A 5801-nucleotide genomic window follows, 5' to 3' on the forward strand; every position below is an offset into this window, starting at 1 on the left:
TATATATTTTAAAATGAGCATGGTCCTCAATCCTCGGGATCACTAGGGTGGGGAGAGGAGTTGGAAATACAGATCCTTTGCCCTCACCTGAAGTGTGTGGAGACGGAATGGCTGGAGATGAACTTCCAATATCTACATTCTGGCAGCCCCTTAGGCTTGTGGCTGAGCGCTCACATTGAGGAGCGCACATGCACATGCGCACCAGGAATTAGACTCTGCCTGAGGTTTGAGAGCTTGCTGATGGCGCAATGCCAATTCTGAAACAGGCCTTCCTCACTCAGGGAAGCTTCTTACCCACCAGGCATTCCTGCCCTTCGGCCATGTGTCAGTGGAACTCTTCTGGGTCACAGTAATTCTCTGCTGATAAAAGTTTCCCACCGTGTGGGTATTCAACTTTAGGGCAGGAAGGGGATGCCTTTGGCTTCATCAGTAATGGTGCTGGGCATAAAGGCATGGGAGCTCCACCTTCTGGGGTCTGCCCATGCTTTTCCAGTTCTTGCATTCAGATCTTATTCTTGTTTGCAGAGCTCCCTTGATCTTCTCTCTGACCCCGCCGCCTCCTCTGTACCAGCTTTAGGATTCACTAGCTCACCCCCTGCTTGTCTACTTCTCCTAGTCAGGTGAGTCTCACTGATGTGCTTGGCCTGCTGTGGAGCACAGGTGGAGTTCTCCCTCAGTGAGGTCTTGGAGTTGTGCAAGCGTGGGAATCAGGGGTGGGACACTGAGTGAGGATCTTCAGGGTCGCCAGGAGTGAGTCCCTTGCCCCACTCTGCCTATACACTCAGGAGTGGGGCTCCCAGCATTCCTTCCAGCCCCTCCCAGCCAACTGCTGCCTTGCCTGGGAACCAAGTGATCAGCTGTATCTTGTATGGCCATCATTACCACTAGCTTCTCTTTCTGCCTTGGTCTATCCTCCCCCTCTCAGTCACCCTCCCCCTCCCCTCCCCTCTCCCTCCCTCTCTCCCTTTCCTCTCCTTTCTTTTTCATCCCTTCCTTCCATCTTCCCTCCCCCTCCCCCTCCCCCTCCCCCTCCTCCTCCTCCTCCTCCTCTCCCCCCAAATAGCCCAGCAGTCTGGGCAAAAACTCATGATCTTACTGCTTCAGACTTTCAGGTTTTACACTAGTCATGCCTGGCTCTTGATGACCTTTAGTTTTGTCTTGTTTTTGCCAGTGTGAGCTGACTTCTTGATACTCCTGCCTGAGCTTAGTGTCACTGAAGAACAGGGAGCAGATCTCCTTCAGAAAAGTTGCCTGGTGGCAGCAAACCTCCCCATAGTCTCTCTGCTGTCAGATTTGGCTGCTCCAAAATTTTCCTTTTCTTCATATGATGCTTCTGATAACAGAAGCTATTCTGAGGCTCCTAGTACCAGTCCTACTGTGTGACTCTGTGTTTAGGCATTATAACTTCTCTTAGATAGGATGGCCTTGAGAGCATGGGTTAGATCTAATCTATTACAGCACCAAGTATTGCTTCATGTACTTGTGCCTAGCTCCAACTAAGCTCCTTCCTGTATATGTCTGCCTGGCCTTGCTGAACACAGTAGATCAGCCCAGGATAGCCACACATGCTTCCTGCCTCTGAGCCTTTGCCCAAGCTGTCCTTCGCTTCTGAGATGATTTTCCTTCCTCACTGTGCCAGCCAAGGCCTCCCAACCCTTTAATGCTCAGCCCAAATGCAACACCTTTCACCTAGTCTATCTGAATCCCATTCCCATTGGAAAGTCCTCCCCTCGCCCCTCACCCCACTCTAGTCCTCATCTGTCCAGTGCAAAGCCTGCACCCAGAGCTCTGTGATGGTTCCTCTTCACTGGCAACTTGACTAGATTTGGAGTCACCTCGAAGACAAACCTCTGGATGTGACTGTGAGAGGGTTTCCAGAGAGCTCTCACTAAGGAGAAAGGCCCATTTTATATACGGACTTATGGGCTGGCATCCTAGACTGAATAAAAACAAAAACGAAGATAAAAACAAAAACAAAAACAAACAAGGAAGGAGAGAGCCTTTGTTGGAGTTTCTGGAGATCTCAGAGAGCTGTCACTTATCGAGTTGCCTATGAGATCTGGAGTCAGTCACTCCAAAAGTAGATGGAGGTAGCCTGGGCCACCAGGGGCAAGATCCTGTGGTTAAGGAATCCCTGGGCCTGCTGCTCTTATCCACTGAGCTCTTTTGCCCTGGAGAAGCACACTTGTTGGAGGTGGCATATTGGGTATCATATTTCTTTCCCCTTTTTGTTTCTTTTTGACACAGGGTCTTGCACTAAGCCTGGAGCTCACTGATTGGGCTTGATTTTCTGAGTAGTGTGAGTCTCAAGGATCTATCTATGTCCACCGAGTTGGGATTGTGTGGGTGCTGGGATCTGAACTCACGTCCTTAGGCTTGCATAGCAAGCACCTTATTGATGGAGCCATCTCCCTGTCCCAGACTCCTTTACATTCAGCCTAATATGTTACCTTGTTAAAAACATAACAGCTTTGGGCTGAAGAGATGGCTCAGTTGTTAAGAGCACTGACTGCTCTTGCAGAGGTCCTGAGTTCAATTCCCAGCAAACCACATGGTGGCTCACAACCATCTGCAATAGGATCTGATTGATGCCCTCTTCTGGTGTCTCTGAAGAGAGTGACAGACAGTATACTCCTATACAAAAAATAAACAAATAAATACATCTTTTAAAATATATATAACAGCTTTATTGAACTGGAAGTCATATATGAAGCTCATCTTTTTATATAGTATAGGACTCAGTGTGTGTGTGTGTGTGTGTGTGTGTGTACACTCACTGATCCTCAGTACTTAAAGAGGACTGGCATCACCTTCTGAAGAATCCCAACCCCTCCCCCAGCCCCTGGTGGTAATCTTTCTTCTGTCACATGGGTTTTCACACAAATGGACTCATGTTTATGAGGTGGCCTTTTGTGACTGGTTTCTTTCACACTGCACAATGTTTTCAAGGGCCATGGTGATGTAGCATGCATCAGTACCCCTACAGAGCATGGTCACTGTATGGGTCTACCCTAGTTGGTTGGTCCATCCATGAAATACAAATGCTTTTAGTTTTAAGGAAGTACAAATTATCTATTTTTGCTGTATTTTGATATTAAGGGGGAAAAGAAATATTTTTGGATGGATATCTGGGTCCTGTCCTCCCTTTCACCATCATGAACAAGGCTGCTCTGAACATGGCTGTGCAGTTTTTTTGTGTGAACATTTTAAATTCTTCAGCACTGCAGATCTAACAGTGGATTTACAGAATCAGTGAAGTCGCAACTCCATTTTGAATCTTTACAGGCTTCATCAAACCATTTCCCCAAGCAGAGGCTATGATGTTTCAGGATGGTGTTTCTCTGTTTCTTCAGGAATGCATGCTGTTATCTGTCTTTTTATTGGACTGCTCCTGGTGGGCTCATAGTCTCATCTCATTGTGATTTTGATTTGCATCTCTCCAGGGACTTTTCATGTGTATATGAATATGCATCGCTTCCCTGGGAAATAATGACTCAAATCCTCTGCCTTTTAAAGTTTTAATTGGGTTGTTTGCCCTCTTATTGCTGGGTGTTAAAGCATTTGCAGGGACTGAGAAGGTAGCTCAGTGGAAGAGTATTTGTCTAGCATGGGAGAAGCCATAATTCAATTTCTAGCACTGGGTGGCTGCAGCAGCAGTGGGTGCTGCTGCTGCTGCTACTGAAGGAAGATAAAATATTGTAACTTGTGAGTTTAGGAGCCCACAGCCCTGGCCTGGGACTGAGAACAAAGCAGAACAGCCCCCAGGCATGCCAGGGCAAGGCTGTTGTTAAGGCATTCCTAAGAACAACTTGACTGTAAAGATAAAAAGGTATGCAAGGACCAGCAGGGCTATATTATCTAAGTCAATACCATCTGGCCAGAACCTCCCCTCTGTCTATTGCTCCTTGGAACCAGGTAAAGTCATACACCAACTGGTTGCTATGTGAACAAAGATAAGCCCCCAGCCCACAGGAACAAAGTCCTGATGCCCTTTCTGTTAATGTTTGAATAAGCCAATAGTGTGTCGCTATGCTGAGTTCCACACCCCTAAGCCCCTTACCCCATAAAAACCCCTAGCTTTCGAGCCTCGTGGCCAACATCCATTATCTCCTGTGTGAGATGCATGTCGATCCGGAGCTCCGTCATTAAACGTCCTCATGTAATTACATCAAGAGATGGTCCTTCGTGATGTTTTGGGTGCACGCCGAATCGGGAATGGGGTGGGGGTTTCCCCACTAGATCTAACATTTTGGAGGTCCCACCGAGATCTGCATGACACCCAAGAACCCCGAAGGACCCCTTGGAGGTACGTTTGTTTGTGTGAGTCTTGTATGTTGTCTGTTGCCTAAGTGTGTAAGTGTGGCACCACTGAATTTGTGTCTTGGTTTTGTGCCTGTATTCTGTCTGAAAATCTGGTGAGATCCCAGTTTCGGTTTTGCGAATGCTCCTGTGAGGCCAGCTCCGGGAGGGAGAGCAGAGTGGATAAGGGTAGTCGTGCCCAGGTGTCCACTGTTCGTTCACCCTGGGAGACGTCTCAGGAGGAGAGGGGGAGGACCAGGGACGCCTGGTGGACCCCCGAGGGGAAAGTCAGGAGATAAGTTTTCTCCTTGCCGATCTGTCTGGTTATGAGATCGTGGGTTTGAGTCCCACCTCGTGCCCTGGTTTTTCGGTTTCAAGATCGTGGGTTCGAGTCCCACCTCGTGCCTTAGTTTTCCATATGTCTTTTTTTTCGCTGTTGCTGTCTTGTTTTTGTTGTGGTTTTTGTCATGGGACAGACTGTGTGTGTGTCAACCCTTTGTCTCCTTGGACTGACTTTGGGACAGAATTTGTCAGTGATAGTTAAAAAAAAAAAAATCGCGGGCCGAGGGAGCGGCCACAATGCTTGCCACAGCTGGGGAGGGGCCGACTACAGCTGCCGCCCCTCATTTGGCTCCTCCCAGAGTCTGCCTGCACTCCCTTGTGCCCACCTGGCTGCTCGCTCTGCCACCACCGCCTCCAAGGGCTTGAGCCAGGAGGGCGGACAGTGCAGCGAGCACCGAGCACCAGTGTCTGTCAAGTGGTTGAGTGGCCGCCTCTGCTGCCTTCCCCCCTCCCTGCCAGTGTTTGCCTCTCCCAAGAGCCTACATCTCAGGTTCCCTGGCAGCTTCTCATTTCCCTGTCCCTTAAATCCCGTCTCTCTAGTTAACAGAAAGACTGCTTTCACTTTAAGATAAGTACCAGTGCAGCTAGCTCTGAGAACTGCACTCCCTTCTCTGCCCCATGTGTTTTCTCAGGCACTGCCCTGAGGTGCTGGCAGTGAGTCTGTTCCAAGCTCCCCATCCGCCCACGTGGGGCTTCTGTCTAAGGTAAGGAGTATCTTCCAGTCTAACTGCCAAGCTCTGATGAGGGTCTCCTCTCTGTGGGACTACCCCAACAATCTGACCGAGGTAATAGAAAGTTACAGAAGTTAAGAGAAGGACAGGGTAAGTCGGTAAGAAAGTTAGCATAAGTCGATAAGAAAGTGCAGAGGAAGAGAAACAAAAAAAAAAAAAATAGAGGTCTGCAAAAAAAAAAAAAAAGAGCTGAGAGCAAAGCTTCAGCAGAATCAGAAGAGAGAGGTTAATGGTGAAAAAAAGTAAAAATAGAGATAAAGGAGATTAGAGAGGTCTGAAATGAGAGAGATACTCTAAATAAAAAAATATTTAAAAGAAGAACCAGTAAAATGAGGCTGACAAAGACAGAGACCAGAATCAGAATCAGAGATGTGCTGTGAGACAGAAAGATAAACCAGGGTAGAGGCAAACTATGAGAGAAGATAAGTG

The sequence above is a fragment of the Mus caroli genome, unplaced genomic scaffold (assembly GCF_978045245.1).
Source record: "Mus caroli unplaced genomic scaffold, Mus_caroli_1 scaffold_10, whole genome shotgun sequence".
NCBI lineage: Eukaryota > Metazoa > Chordata > Mammalia > Rodentia > Muridae > Mus > Mus caroli.